The sequence below is a fragment of the Mustela lutreola genome, chromosome 3 (genome assembly GCF_030435805.1).
Source record: "Mustela lutreola isolate mMusLut2 chromosome 3, mMusLut2.pri, whole genome shotgun sequence".
Classification (NCBI taxonomy): domain Eukaryota; kingdom Metazoa; phylum Chordata; class Mammalia; order Carnivora; family Mustelidae; genus Mustela; species Mustela lutreola.
Genome location: NC_081292.1, coordinates 169,422,176 through 169,438,051, shown reverse-complemented (window position 1 = coordinate 169,438,051; position 15,876 = coordinate 169,422,176). Strand labels below are relative to the sequence as shown.

General features: G+C 53.5%; 1 protein-coding gene across 1 annotated transcript in view; it reads left to right on the top strand.

Annotated features, from left to right (window-relative positions):
• Positions 1 to 15,876, top strand: part of SH3BP4 (SH3 domain binding protein 4) — an 82,558-nt gene that overhangs the window by 25,620 nt on the left and 41,062 nt on the right. The window contains exon 2 of the mRNA XM_059167643.1: positions 10,433 to 10,508. The gene's annotated coding sequence lies outside the window, so the exon portion shown is untranslated. The remainder of the gene's footprint in view (positions 1 to 10,432; positions 10,509 to 15,876) is intronic.

Sequence of the window (15,876 nt, the reverse complement as noted above, 5' to 3'; positions counted from 1 at the left end):
CCCCCACAGGCGGAGCAGGTTAGTTTGTTCTGGACACAGACGCTGCCCCCTCTGGGGTCTTCCGTAGGGCCATCCGAGCGAGCACCTGCTGTGTCCAGGCGTCCCAGCTACATGGGATGAAATCCCGGCCTTCATGGAGCATTTTCTTATAGTAGAAGAGAAAGGAAATAAGACTATCAACAGAATGTCAAGAGTGAGAAGTGAAGTTGGCTCCGGGATTAGGGGCTGAAAGTGTGCTGGTTTGGATGGGATATGGGAGGCTGAATAATCCCCCCGGCCCCCGAGATAGTCCCATCTTAGTCCTAGATTGTGAATGTTTCTTTATATGGAAAAAGGGCTTTGCAGGTAGGAGTCATTTCAGGAGAGATGGCCCTGGATTATCCTAAATATGATGTAATGACAGGTGTCACTTTAAGAGCGAGGCAAAGGGATCTGACCTCAGGGAGCGCCTTGTGAGGAGGGAGACAGGTGGTGGGCTTCGAGGAAGAAGAAGGGCCCACAAGGCAGGAACACAGGTGGCCACTAGAACTAAAAAAGGTGGGGAAGGGGATTCTCTCCTTAGAGCCTCCAGAAGGAACCAGACCTGCCAGGGCCTTGACTTTAAAGTGTGTTTCAGATTTCTGGCCTTCAGGCTGTAAGAGAATGAGCTGGGGTTCCAGCCACCAAGTTTGTGTGAGGGGTTGAAGATAGACATAGAGCAGAGCCCCAAAGGCCATAGCTCCTGGCGCCTTCAGAAGGCTGTGGTGGGCTGGCTTCCTGACGAGTGGCCTGTGGCCTCAGGGCCTGAACCGGATCCAGTCCCAGTCTAGGGTCAGGAACTCCTTGGGCGTCCGGAGCTCAGATGGCCTTGGCCTTCAGCCTGGACGTGAGCCACGGCAGACATGTTTATTTTGAATGTAAAATGTCAGTTGGAGTGTGAATACCCTTTGCTTTTCTCCAGTTTAGGAGAGTGTGAATGTATCTCATTATTATGATGATGATTTTGGAGAGAGAGCTTCTGTGAGCAAGTAGGGAGCTGGAGAGGGAGGGAGACTCTCAAGCAGGCTCCATGCTTGGCCCAGAGCCTGCCACGGGATTCTATCCCACACCCCCGGGATCACGACTGGAGACGAAATCAAGAGTCAGATGCCACTCAGGTGCCAATGTATCTAACTAATGGAACAAAATATTGCCTTGGCTTTCTAAATTGAGAATTTCTGACACTTAGAATAGCCCACTGGCTTGGACCAGAGCCGGCGGCACGTGCTCATTCCTATCACCCAGCTGTGTCTGTGCCTTGGCCAAAAGGCCCAGTGCTTACCGGCCAGTTTCACATTTGTGAACCCATCTGTTCTGGTTTGCCCTCTGAATGCAGAGCCTGATGTAAGGACTTGGGTTCTGGTGTGGGCAGGGAGCTGGTCCCTGGAAGCAGGAGAGGGGAGCCAGGAGCCGAGGGTGGGGAAAGCAGGCGCAGGGTGAGTTTCTGAGCTCAGGATCAGTTGTGCCAGGGACTGTCCTGAGGAGCCCTGTGAATAAGCTGTAGATTGGTCCCTCTGGAGGGTAGGAGGCTGGGGCACTGACCCCAGGGCCGGCCTGGGGAGTGTGTGGCGACTGTTCCTGGGGAACAAGAAAGGCCGCAATTTCAGCCCCATCCAGCAACGGCTGAGACAGCCAGCAAGGTCTGGCATGATGACTGCCCACCATCAGTGTGGCAGACGGTGTTCTGAGGATGGTCGGAGAAGGTTCAGACCTGCGTGACCATGAAAGCACACAAAGACAACGGGCTGCCCACCCGTGGGGGACTCAGCGTCCCCCATGCACCTGGCGTCCTCCCTGGGCACCTGCTGGCTGGCGCCTTCCTGGCCTTGAGCCCCTGCATCCCGTTCTGTGCTCCGGTGAGCATTTTGCCCCTCATTGTCTTCCGTTTCCAGGCTTGAGTTTCCACCCCTGCTGTACTCCTCCAGTTCCAGTTCCAGAAGGCAGGACCTGAGTTTCTGACTTCCCTGGCTGTCCCCTCTGTGCTTGACGAGGAGCAGCAGCCCAGTGAGGGTTTCTGAGATGATGACAGAGTGGCCTGTTGACACTCTAACCTCCTGTCCCCCGACCCGAATGGGCCATGGTCACGGAAGCTCGGGCTGTGTATTTAGTCATTCACCTTCCGTGCTTCGTTTTTGATTGCTTAGGATGAAGGCAAGCCTAAGTAAACATCCAGAGCCATCATTCATCATTCGGAGAGACGGGTCGGGGCAGATGGCTTTGTTGGGAAGTGAGAGATGGCGGACAGAACTCACCTTTCAGGGCCCATAATAACCACCTGGCCTGCTGCGTTCTGCCCAGGACCCGATTCCATGTGTCTACGTTGTAGCTGAGAGCTGAGGGGACCCAGGAGGAGGGGGAGTCCCCCAGCCCTGCAGCTGTTGTCCATGGAAATGCTTCCTGAAGTGCATACCACTCTGGTGGCGTTTTGAGTTTGCAAGGTTTTCATAACTTTTTTTTTTTTTTTGGAAGATTGCAATTTTTAAAACGTCTTGGTTAAGAAGTAGGATATTCCCTGAGGTTGGGGACTGCTTTGCATTTCTGGATAACATTGTGCTTATCTCACCAAAGAGATTTAGGAGCTGCAGATTCATTTTGGATAAATATTTAAAAATACAGAATGGCTCCCTTATTACTTTATTCAGGTCTCGGGCTTCAGAAAGTGTGTGTCCCAGCGACTCTGTTTCTGACCCAGTTTCTGTATATGCTTTGCAGGTATGGCTTGTTCTCTGAGGCCGGGGGAGGGGAGTGGTCTGTGATACAGAGCCAGATGAATGAATAATGAATCATTTTATGCTCTTAGAAAGTAAGCATTCTGCCCTTTGCTCTGCCGCTCTGGCTGGGTTTTCTAAACAGCGAATATTACCACACAGTCCAGCAGCGAGGCTGCCGGGGTGGAAGGGAGGCCTTCCCCCCACCGAATAGCCCTCTAACAAAGCTCAATGGGGCGGGCAGGGGGTGCTTCCCAAGGCCTTAGTTGGAGATGAGTCAGGCGTGAAAGGGAACTGGAATCAGTTGGAAAAGCTGACCCCGGAGGCTCCAGCTGTGGGTCTCCCTCTCTTGCCTCTTGAACTGTTGCCCAGGTGACAGGTTGCCAGGGTGAAAATTTGACCCCAGGAAGGAGCATCTGAGAGGTCACATGGCTGGCGGCCCTGGCTGAGGTGGAGCCAACAGAGTGCAGGAAAGGAGGGTACTCCGAGGGAGGAGGTGGCCGTGGGGCTCTGGACGAAAGCAGCCGGCACTCATGCCTGGGCAGGGTGACTCCCCACCCTGCCCACCACCCTGCATTCATCACAGCGTTCAGAGAGAGCCAGGACTCCAGTCCCCGTCCTAACAGGGTCTGAGTCTTCTATCCACCAAGTCATCTGAAAGGCTTTCAGCCTTCTCTGCGTTTGTGGGCGAGGGTGGCGGGGGTGTGGGGGAGAGCTCTTGACTTTGCACCGTCTCCCAAGACGCACACCTGAACTCCCTTCGCCTGGTGCAGGCAGGATGTTTCATTTCCTCCTCCTTCAAAAGCCTTGGGAGGTTTTATAATTTATGTCTCGGAAGAAGGAATGAAGGAAGGAAGGGTGACATTGGGGCCCAGTCTGACAACTTAAGTCCTCACTCGGAGACATTGGTCTCAGGGCAACCTGCTTTGTCTTCTCTGCTTGCTTCCCGTTTGACCGTTACTCTCTGTATCAGTCATGGGTGCTGGCCCGGCTCCCTGCCTGGTGACCCCGGCTGTCCACTTCCTGACCTCAGATCGGGGTCGAGAATGTCCCGTCTCAGATATGGGCGCAGCGGTACCTGCTTGCCCACCTCCCAGCGTCACTGTGGGAAACAGCCAAGAGACCAGGTAGGAAAGTACAGTATCGACCATCATATGTAGTACCAGTGGTTCTCAAAGTGTGGTCCAGGGACCAGGAGCATCGCCATCACCTGGGAGCAAGGGAGAAGAGCGGGCTCTCAGGCTGGCCTCGGGGCGGGGTGGCTGGAGCCCAGCCGGCTGTGACTGTGAGGCCTCCATGAGTCCGACCCGTGCGGGAATACACCTGCCGCCACTGTTAGCAGTTAGGTTCTCAACCTTGTGTTTCTTCCCCCAAGCATTTTGTGGGGCTTCTGTGCAGTTGGTGTTATTTGTTCTTTCACGTTCCAAAGCAGGAAAAGAAAAGTCTAATTGGATAGACTCTTGCACGGTATGGAGAGCCCAGTTTTACATTGAGGACACCAAGGCCCAGACTTAAGTTAGGCCTTTTAAGCAAGGCCCCCGAGCTCGGGAAGGGCTGCGTCCTGCTGCATGGCCCACTCGTCCTGCCCACAGGTCCCTGCCTGGAGCCATCACCCATTTTATCCATGGGCAAAGTTAGAATCAAAAAGAATCAAAAGCCAGGATGCCGCCCTTGGACAATCCTCCTTCATTGTCCAGACACTGGACTTAAACTTCCTATCTCGCTGGGGAAGCCCAAGCTCAAGATCCGGGTCAGATTGCGAACGTCCTTAAGTGACCGCCCAGCTAGTTGGAAAAGTTACTCAAATCCTGGAAGAAGAAGAATGTTCCTTTTTTTTTCTTTTTTTAAGATTTTATTTATTTACTCATTTGGGGGTGGGAGGAGCAGAGGGAGAGGGATAAGCAGACTCCCTGCTGAGCCTGACCCGGGGCTCCATCCCACAACCCTGAGATCCTGACTTGAGCTGAAGTCAAGAGTCAGAGGCCCAACCCACTGAGTCCCCCAGGCGCCCAAAAACTTTGCTTTTTTTAAATGCCAAAAGCCATGTCCGAGACTCTTCCGTTGGGTGGAGGTCTCTTCTGAGTGTGAGTCTGACAGCGCCGCTTCCTGATTTCCTCCTTGAAGTCCACAAACAACACAAAGACGCCAGCAGAGGCATCTGTGTCCAGCTTGTTACCTTTTCCTCGAAGGTTCAACGTTGTCTCCTTTGGCAGCCCATTCTTAAGCAATTTTCCTCAGTTGAGTCTGGGAAATGGTCCGCTGGACTGCTGTGGAACCACTCCTGTCTCACGCGTGGCCGTTTGTTTCTGTGATAATTAAATGCCTACAGTTTTCCAGAACAGGGCTCACCAGCTGCAGCCAGACAGGGTAGAGACCCAAAGGAGGAGGAGAAGCCCTGTCTGGCCGCAGGTGTAGGAGTCTGTGTGTCTGAGACAGCAAGGGACGGGTAGCACCGGGTCCTTCTGTCACACGCACAGACACGTGAGCCTCCACGCAGGGAGGAAGGCCAGCCGGCCAGCTGCACACAGTCCTGATGACCACCGGCTCGGTTCGCTCCTGCGTCGGGGGCCCCATAGGAGCCCACAGGCCGGGATCGTGAATGGAGAGACACGTACATAAATCAGTGCAGTGTCTGGTTGTTTGTCTCAATCCCCCCTTTCCCTTTGTGCTTTAATACTCAGTACGGGTTTCCTGCAGGAGTGGGGAAAGGAACCCATGTTCTGTAAATCACATACTCTGTAAAATTCCAAATGCTGTGTAACTAGGGGAAATATCAGGGGACCAGCTCTGCATTCTGGGTAAGAAAATGTCACCACCTAAGTCAGGTGAGATTTCCGACACGTCCCCTTGGCGGTATTCATCCCCCACTTCCCTGAACAGGCTTCCCGTTCATGGTGGTGTATGTGTGGATTTTGATCACGTTGGACGTAAAGACCATTGCCAGTCTCCCAAAGTGTTACTTACATATTTATATATTTTAGTTTTATTAATTGGCGCTCTTAAAAGGGACTGATTTCCTCTGATAACAATGAAGAACGTGGGCTGACGTCAGGCCAGGAGATCCCACTTTGTTCTTTTTTAAATTCTATTTTATTGTATTTTTTCAGTGTTCCAAGATGCATTGTTTATGCACCACACCCAGTGCTCTGTGCAATACGTGCCCTCCTTAATACCCACCATCGGGCTCACTTATCCCCCCAGCCACCTCCCATCCAAAACCCTCAGTTTGTTCGTCCACAGTCTCTCAAGCTTTGTTTCCCCCTCGGATGGCCCACGTGTGCAGTGGAATATTACGCAGCCATCAGAAAGGATGAATGCCCAATTTTTGTCCCCCACTTTGTTCTGAGGCTCATGGTGCTGAGCTGCTCTTGGGGCAGGGGCGTGCCTTCCTGGCTGAGGTCAGGGATAGCAGCTGTAGGTAGCCCTGTGAGCTGACCGAATTTGTCTTTGGGACCATTATCTGTCTGGGTTTCGAGCCATGATGCCCGTTTTCTTCTTTCTCTCCTCCCTGCCTCCTCTCGGCACGGCTGGCATTTAAGCAGGCACCTCTGGGTACGTGCCCACTTTTGCCCTAAGCCAGCCATGGCCTGGCCCTTTTTGCCCCATTGTATAAGTAAGGCTCATACAGAAATGGTCAGCAGACTCTCCCAGTAGAAGGTGGGACAGAATGTTCCCAGCTCTGTATACGCGATAGGCATGACTCTTCATCACAACCTGACTTACGGACACTGTAATTTGGAATTTCATGTAATATTCATGTCCCAGAATACTCTTAACTTTCATCTTCCACCTCCACTATTTTTAAAAATACAAAAACATTCTTTGTTCCTGGGTGGTACAAAGACAGATGACGCCCTAGATTTGGCCCTGGGGCCGAAGTTTGCCTCCAGTGGAGGACAAGAATTTGTCTGGTTCTGCTTTTTGCTTTCGGTCTACTACTCTGGTGCCTTGCGGCATAAGGCATAGGGATGAGGGACAACCCGTTCCTGCTGTGGAGAGACACCAGAGATTGGCTGACATGGGGTACAAGCGATCCTCTGGCTGATGGAGCCATACATGTCCATCGTGGTGGCTTGGAAACCTTAAAAAAACCCTGTCATCCCCACAGCAGCCCCTGAGATGGTCGGGATCGTGAGAATTCCTTTTCCGATTTGCAGATACAGCACAATAGTTTCCTAGGGCTGCCTTAGCGAAGGATTCGCTGGGCGTCGTGAGCACCAGGAATGTGTTGTCTCGTGGTGTGGAGGCCGGAAGTCTAAGATGGAGCGTTGGCAAGGCTGGTTCTTCCTGAGGCTATGAGGGAGCATCTCCTCTGTGAGTCTCTCCTGCTTTTGGTGATTTGCTGGCTTTTTGTGACATTCACTCCAATCTCTGTCTTCATTCTCATGTGGCGTACTTCCGTGTGTGTGTGTGTGTGTGTGTGTGTGTACCTCAAAATTTCCCCCTTTGTAAAGACTCCCATCCCATAGGAGCAGGACCCACCCTGAGGACCTCATTTTAATGCCATTACCCCAGTAAAGACCCTATTTCCAAATAAGGTCACATTCTGAGGTCCTGGGGGTTAGGGCAAGACTCCAACATAGGAATTTGAGGAAGCATAGTTCCATGTATTAATAGGGGATGTGGAAAGCCTGGTTGAGTGTCTTGTTGGTGATTGTCCTAGAGTGAGAACGTAGGACACAGCTGTCACCTCTGTCTTTGTATGAATATAGTTTCCCGTCAAAATGTCATGAGCCTCTCACTGTTTATGCCCCCAGATTTCCAGACCTCCTCAGGTAAGGTAAACTCTCCATATCTGTGTCTTCAGCTGAGACTGGAAGCTGGTAAAACGGCTACTGGCAGACGGACAGGGGACATTGGGCTGCGGGTGAAGACAAGGCGTGTTCAGAGACTCCCAAAGACAACAGAATTTTGTGTTCTCCGAATTGCTTTTTGACAGTTTGGTGGTTCCCATCCACTTTGTCCATTGACAGCCCTGATGTTTCATGACACAAAATCAGGGAGTTGGGCATCTTCTAGACTTGGGACTTGATGCCAACTTGATCATCCCACATGAAGTCCTGTGGTTTCTTCTGGGGGCCTTGGGGACTAGGGAGTATGGCCACTCCCTGGGGATAGCAGTGCTTGGTCCAGAGATCATGTCTGCTTTGCCTCTCAGGAGCGCTGGTCTTTGTGCGGAAACGTAGGACATTCAGAGGTCGACCACAGAGCTAGGGGGTTGGAGAGGGACCAACGGGGTCCTTTCCACATAATCCATTCTCCCCTGGACCTCACTGGTGGGACCATTTACAGCCAGATCCCCTTCCCTCCCTGAGCTCCCAGCACCAAGTTACCAAAGGGTTCCGTGAGTGTGTGTGTGCGTCCTTGTGTGCCCGTGCCCCCACACTCCCGTGCCTGCCCAGAGTCCAGCATGACCATCTGAGTCAGCTTGTTGGGCAACATTGGGTCCTCCCATGTTAGGTATGAGGTAAGAGTTGACCCAGTCACCCCTAGTCTGGGGAACCTGCCAGAGACTCACGGGATGAAATTAAACTCTACCTATCTGATCCTTTGGAAGGAGCAAATGGCAAGCCCCAGAGAGCTCCCAAGGCCCTTCCCTCAAAATGCTAAGTGACTCAGCCCTTAAAGCAACAGGGAATACGAGTGTTGTGGTTAGCTCTTCATAAAGAAAAAACCTGGCAACTTTTTGCGGTTCTGATGACGTAGCGGTCTGCAGTTTCTCAGCAAACGTGTATTCTTGTGGCTGCGAGAGAGGCTTTGGGCAGCCTGGGGGTGCAGGAGGCCGAGGCAGGGAATACGGGATGGGGGTGGGGGTGCTCCTCCAGGGAACTCGGGGCTTGCCGCTTCCTGACCACCTGGCTCGGCACGGGGGGCCCCCGCACACAGACCAGAGCAGGGGAGTGAGGCTCCGCAGAGCTGGCATCCGTTCAGAATGCTGCAAGAGATTCCCACGACCCCAGCCAAGATTTGGGGGAGGGGTGGGGAGTAGGAAAGGAGGCACCCCAGTTTTATATAGGCTGGTGTTGTGACAGGAGGGATGACTTAACAATCAGAAAAAAAGAAGTGCTCTACGTCATGTTCTACTCACTGTGGAACAGATCAGCAAGAGAAGAGACGGGACACACAAGCCCCCGCAACCCTCTGCTGAGAAGCCAGGTCTGCTAATACTGTCACCGCCTCCTGTCCCTTTTCAGCATGTTCCCCCCCTTTTTAACACGAGGAGAGCTCTCAAGTGGCATCGATCTTCCGAGTGCCGCAAGTGTCTGGACGAATATTCGAGAGTCCCACGAGTCTTCCTCGGACCCACGGGTAGCGAAGCAGACAAGCACATCCACGGTCAGCGCGCCGGCTGGATCGCAGTATCTTGTTCCCCATGTCTTGAACATCCCGTCCCCAGCCCGGATCTTTCTGTCTCCTTTGGGATCTAAGTCTTTTGTCGTGTTTGAATAAACATTCTTACGTCCTTGAGCGTTGGTTGACTTTGATGGAGCTATTCCCTTTGCCTTTGCGATTTTGGATGTCGCTTGTGCCACGTTCTGTTCCGTCTCGAGATTAACTGTGTCCATGACGCATTTTTCTCTTGGCTTCGGGTTGATTTCTTTTCCTTTGTGCACACCTTGCTGTACATCTAGAGTCCGTTTTATTGTTGAAGCCCCGAAGTGGGGGGTCAGGGGGAGCAGCGTCCTGAAAACTGGCCAGCCGCCCCAGCGCTCTTGCCGTCGCATGGGAGATACCCGTTTGGAAGAGGGTCTGTCTGTCCCTGCCATCTGTTCTCAGGGGAGGGGGCCGGAACGTCGCAGGCCTGGTGACCCTGATTTGGGGAGGGCATCCAGGATGCAGTTTCAGCCTCACGTTTCACCCCGTGATTGGGCCAGGAGGCCAGGGGTGGGGGGTAGGGGTGGGGGGGGGAGTCCGGCATGGTAACTGTCAGTCCCGCGCCATCCTGGGGTAAGGGATCCTTCACAGATGTGGGCTGCGTAGTGTCCCGTTGGTTGAGTGGGGCTGGATGCTGCTCCTGAGTGACCGGGAGTTGTGTGTGAGGAGGAAGCCCCGCTGCTGGCGGGGAGACTGGGATGCATCCCTGGGGTTCAGGCATGAGAGGATTCTGTCGAATGGCCAGGCTCTGTAGCAGAAGTGACCACAGGTGAGGGGAGACACCGCCCTGGGGGAAGATAGCAAAAGAGCCGATAAAAATAGTAAATAAAATAACAAATAAAAAAAAATAGCAAGTAACAGATTAAAAAATGGCAAATAAAAATAGCCTTGTTGCAGGCTGTGATACAGGTCTGTGTGAGAGGTTTTCTGGGGACGCGTGTGCTTGGGGTCTGCGTCCCTGGAAGGCCAGAGCCAGCCTCTGAGACCCCAGGGGAGGCCCTGCCTCCTGTTCTCAGCAGCAGGGAGCCGGGAGGGGGCAGCATCTCATCCCTGCGCACAGTCTGAGAAGGGAGAGGAGGGGAGGGGAGGGGAGGGGAGGAGGGGTCTCCAACGCCCATTCCAGGCCAGTCCCTTCCTTCTGCCGGCCTTGCTCCTGCAGCAGTGATGGAAGGTGCATCTGGGGCCACATCGCCGCGCCCACCACTGTCCCCACCTTATCGTGTGAACATGGCTGAGGGCATAGTTCACCCTAGACGTGGAAGAGGGAAAGTGCCGTCATGAGGTGTCGCTGACCAAGGCTCTGAATCCCACATTCCCCTTCTGTCTTGCAGCATCTGCCTTCTGTGGATGGGAGGACAGGTCCTGGGACTTGCACTCTGACGTCAGGAAGCGGGTGGCCTGTCGGAGGTAAGCTGTGCAGCCTGGGTGTTGGAAGACCAGCTGTTCCCACCTGCTGTGTGTGGAGGCCACTGTGTTATGGCCAGGGTGCAGGGACTCCTGCAGGGAGATGGGTGGGCCCCGTATGCCCACACGGCAGTTCCTGAGGGAGGAGTCACTTCCAGAAGCTTCTTGGCCTTTTACAGCTCTGCAGACCTCTCCCTCACAGCTCTGTCTTCACATCCTTGTCAGCTCTCAGTTTCCCCAACCTGGGAAGGTCAGATGGCACCAGGGACTTCCCTTTCTGGTGCCACCCAAGGAACATCTGGCTCTACCAGAAGACAGACAGGCAGCTAGTTCTCTGCCCTGACAGCTATGGGGCAGAGCCGGGGTTGGCCGTCCCTTTCCTGTTTGCACAGAGGAGTTAGTCTTACAACAGAAGAGGTTATGAGCTCCCAAACAGCGGCCACCAGTGATGACGTGCAGATTGAGAGAGCTCCGTGTGGCCGTGGTAATGGCTTGCCTACGCCGGGACTCGGGGCGGGCGTCAGGCCTGGGAACACAGTGGCAGACTGGGCATCCTGCTGCAGCCAGGAAAGAGTGAATGGTGGCCTCATAGCATGTCCCCAAGTATTTTCTTGGCTGTTCTTTTTTTCTTCTTCTTCTTAACTGTTTACTATTAAAGCGCAGTTGACATGCAGCGTTATGTTAGTTTCAGGAGTACATTGTGGTGATGGGACAAGTCTGTCCTGGGCTCACTGATCCCAGGGTCACTGTGGTCCCCGTCTCATTTCACCCAGAGGTGGATGTTAGTGGCTCTGGGTTCCTTCTCCCTTGACCCGTGATAGAACAGTCACCACAGTGGGGCAGCCTTCTGGGGATGAAGAGCCTTCTGTGCCCTTGCCAGGTGAAAGGATCGGGTAGAATTAAATGGATCCTCTGCGTACAGTGGGTGGAAGAGGCAGTTCATGAGGAGCCGCTCAGAGGCTGCCTCCTTCCCCCTCACGTTGGAATAACAAAAACCCTTCCAAGTAAAATGGGGAGCTACCCGGATCATTCCAGTTTTTTCCTTAAGTCTTCCGTATCCTTTGTTTGACTTGGGATGGGTGACTGGATTTTGTTCCAAGGCTTTTCTCTCCCCACCCTTTCTATCAGGTCTCATTGTCTTCTAGTATCTGCTTTCCGACAGAAAGAATGTTGGGGGTGCCTGCACGTTACATGCCTGGGGCGTTTTCAGTAGTGATGTGAGGAATTCAGGAGCTTTGTGGTCCCAGGGTCAGTCCTCTCCACACTGAGGTCTCAAGACTTAAAATACTTCTGCCCTTGCCTTATAAGTACAGCTCCTTGCCCTGGAGGCTGTGGTCTGTTTGGGTTGCGGGGAAACCCAGCGAAAGGCATCCAGATTCCTTGCATTCTTTTGGCCTGGCACCATCCAGAATGCCAGGATTTCTGAAATCAGCCAGCAGATACGCAGCTCGGCTCTTTTTTCTAGATAAACTTGACCGACACCAGTGGGTTGTGCAACATACTCGCTCTCTGACCCCCAACGTGGTCTCCCCTCTGGGTTTCGATTCAGGGTGCAGCTTGGCGAGTGCGGGCCCACCACCCGGCCAGCCCCGGTGTGCCGAATAAGGCCGGTGGAGGTTCCTGGGTCCTCTGCCCGGGACCCCGCACCTGCTCCAGTAGTCACCTGAGCTGTATTTCTGTGGCTTGCTTTCTCTGGCACTGAACCAGGGTTCTTGGGAGCAGCAAGATGTCTGGGAAGACGAAGCAGGTTGGTTGGATGGGGCCCTCTACCTGGAGGTGACCCAGAATGGTGCCTCGTCTCCATCTTGGCATAAAGGGCTCCTGTGAGCCTGGGAGGCTTACTTTTACCTGTTCTGGGGGAGGGGGGTGGTGGAAGACGTGCCATCGGGCTGAGATTTTAGGAGAGTAGACATGTGTCCTAGGTCCTACAGCATTTAGAGAACTCATCGACTGGCCGTGGCCAAAACAAGGCATTGTGATACATGCAGCCAATTTTTGTGGCCCCCCCCCCCCCACAACCCAGGAACATAAATGCGGTTTTCTGTGTGCATCTGTAATATTTGAGATCTGATTTATCTCTAGTTCACTGTGAGGTGGAGCTTCCCGGGGTTTCAGTGTGTATGTCCAGAGTTCTGCCTGATTGTGTGATTTTCCGTGTCCTTCCAGCAAGTCTCAGCCTGTTAGCGATCCCCTTGTTACTTCCATCACAAATCGTTCATTAAAACACCTGCTCCGAGGCTGCGGCTCGAGATGGTGGACCAAGTGAGGGAGCAGAAATGAGCCCTACCTTTCTCTTCACTTTAAGACCCGTGTGAATGATTGTGTAACCAGCAGATACCAGAACTTGGCCTCAGCTCCTCAGGGAGCGTGCCAGCCAAGGACAGAGCCCAGTTCCTCCTTCAGGGGAGGCTACAGCTGGTTCCCACAGTTCTGCCAGTGGCTAGGAAGGCTTCAGCCAATTGTCCTCCCGTTTTGTTTGCTCGAGTCCTGGAGTAGGGCCCTATCCTGTCCGTTTTACAGATAAGACGTGAGGCTCATTCCCTAAGCCCCCATTTCCTGGCCCACCCCCCCTTATCTGTTCCTGGTTAGACGCACACCTCATGCAGTCAAGGGTCCCCAGTCCCGTGCTGGCCCAATAAAAACAAATGACAAGCCATGAATGTGAGCCATCTTGCTAATTTTTAGAGGGGACACCAACTTTTTCTCCTAGAACTGTCCATTTACCTAAAAGTCAAGGATATGATTCAAGAATGAGTTGATCTTAAGTGAAGTTACCCTTTAGCTACCTGGACCCTCTTCTTTCTCTGGGTAGGGCCCACTCTGGCCAGGCACCCTCGGCCTGGACTATGTGGAGAAGCACCAACGGGGTCTTCTTTTCAGGGGATACTTTTCAGCCCAGGGATCTCCAGACGTTTCTGGTGGGCTGGAGTTTTGGGGGGTTTGTTTCGTTTCGAGGTGAAATTCACATAATATCCAGGAAGCATTTTAAAGTGTGCCGTTTCCTGGAATGGAGTGCCTTCTGCTCACGTTGGTGCTTAGCCAAGCCCCAGAAGAATCCCCTGTCCCCGTGAAGTAATTATTCCCATCACCCCTGCCCCCATCCCCTGGCAGCTACTAAGCCGTGACCTTTGAGGATGGAGCTAGGCTCCAGTCCGTGTGGTGGGAGATCCTGCTGTCAAGACAGAGCTGCTCAGTCGGGCATGGTCGCCCAGGCCTGCTGGGATTGTCCCTGGCCAGATGCCCCCAAGGCACTGCGATCCTGTACCTGCTGAGGCCTGCAAGACACCCCCAGGGGCAAGGTCTGACCTCACATTGTCCCAGAGGGCGGCCCCCCCAGCCAGGCCTTGAATCTGAGATATGGCTCTGCCGAGGTCTCCCCTCAGTGCTACCTCACTCAGTAAAGAGTGCGGTTGAATCTGAGTGAGGTCAGGATCCGGCTCCGTGGAACCCCGGGGAATGTGGACACAGGAGAAAGCCGAGCCTCCCTCCAGGTGCTGAGTGACACTCAGAACGGCATCCGTGTTCCTAAAAGCCTTGTGTGTTAGCCTCCTCGAGGCCCGCCCTCTTCAGCCTCCTTCGAGAGCGGGAAGTCTTGAGAACAGATGAGAAATGTTTAACATAACTTGGTTTGGAGATAAAGGTGTGAGTGACAACTCCGCCATTGTTTTTTTCAAGAGCCTCCCAATCTCTTGCTGAAACTCGCTTAGATTACAAAGAACTCCCCAGTCTAATCAGAAAACCCCTCATTTCCCTATCTCTCTGGCTTGACTTTTCTCCTTTATTAGTTCAGTACTTAAAGCCCACGGGGCTTTGGGAAGGGCAGAGTGAATGCATTTTATTCTGGGTGAGAAAAGTTGTCTCTGGGAGCATGTTCCTCTTTTCTAAGTGTGGAAGGATTTCAGTTAGGAGTCCGTGAGCATTTTGCATAAATTAATTTCTTTGGAGCTCGGTTTCCTTGTCTGTAAAAATGGGACCAGTGTCTAGAAAGTTCTTAAAGATGAAAAGGAATTAAATATGCCCTCAGACTTGCTCAAGCGGAACAGGAGGGTGACTGGAAGGGTCCAGACCAAGCACTGCAGGCCATGGAGGACCCGGGAAGCAGGATTTGAGGCATGAAGCTGCTTTTCAGGAATTACATGTCCCGTGTGCGCTCCCCCCGCTCCTCCCCACACCTGTGCACCTGCCCCCTCACCTGGCCCGTGCTGCTCAACCAGCGTGCACCGGGCCCAGGGATGGCCGCCTGCCAGTGCACAGCTCTCCTCGGCGAGACCTGCCTCTGGGCCGCTTTCACATTTCCCGGCTACCAGCCCTCAGAAGTGGCTTCAGCCAGCTCAGCCTTCTGAGCCAGTCCTCAGTGGTTGGGTCGGCAGGCGGGCTGCGGATTGGCTCCCCTGTAGGGGCGTCCATTGGTGATTCCTCAGGGGGAGCGTGCAGGGCCGTGGGGGCATCCCTGGGCCTGGCAGTGACCACTGCTGGTCCTCTTGGCCAGTGAAGAGCTGACCCATGCTCTTCCTCACCTGGGCTTCTATGCAGTTTCCTTTCCTTCCTTCCTTCTTCCTGCCCTCTCCTCCCCACCTCCTTCCTTGGGAATGTGGCACCACCTGTCACTTCGGGCAAGTCCAGAACCTTGCCTTTCTCACCTCTCGCCATCGTGGTGGTCCCAGAGGTCAGAAAAGAGATTAATAAGACCCACTGGCCAGAGTGAATGATGTGGGGCCCCTCCTTCCAAGAGGTGAGCATCAGGCCTCCAGGAGGGCTGCGTGGAGGGCCCATCTGGGTCTTCCTGGCACGCTCTGGTCCTGTTTTGTAGACTCCCATCACCATCAGGCAGATAGATGCAGGTCCAGAGTTCCACTTGTGATGCTCCTGGAACCTCTTTTCCACTCTGCCCACAGCGGGGAAAGCTTTGCATTTGGCAGAAGACGAAGCAGAGATTTTAAAAAAGAAAAAACAAAAAAGCCGGTGTCTGTCCTAGCTCAGCGTCTTCCCGAGGTCACAGTGTCTTCCCTTTACAACCTGGCCATCCGCCTTCCCGGCAGGCAGGCAGGGTCCACCCTCTCCGCCCTCCGCCTCTGGTGAGGGTCTGCTCTGCTCAGCACCTGTGCTGTGTGCCATTGCCCTGGTTTACATGTGAATGGGGATCCCCATCCCCACTCCCATCCACCCCTGGGCCGCCCTGGACTCTGCTCAGTAAACACAACTTGATCCTTTTTCCTTTCTTCCTTTTTGTCACCATAAATCCTGTTTATCTTCGCTGTTCCTGTGGGAGCTGGAATGTGCAGCCCCCTCTCTGCCTTCAGCTGTTAGCGAATTTAATGATCATCCATGGATGCTTAGTCGGCCTGTGGTGTCCTCGGGTCGTGCCCATCCT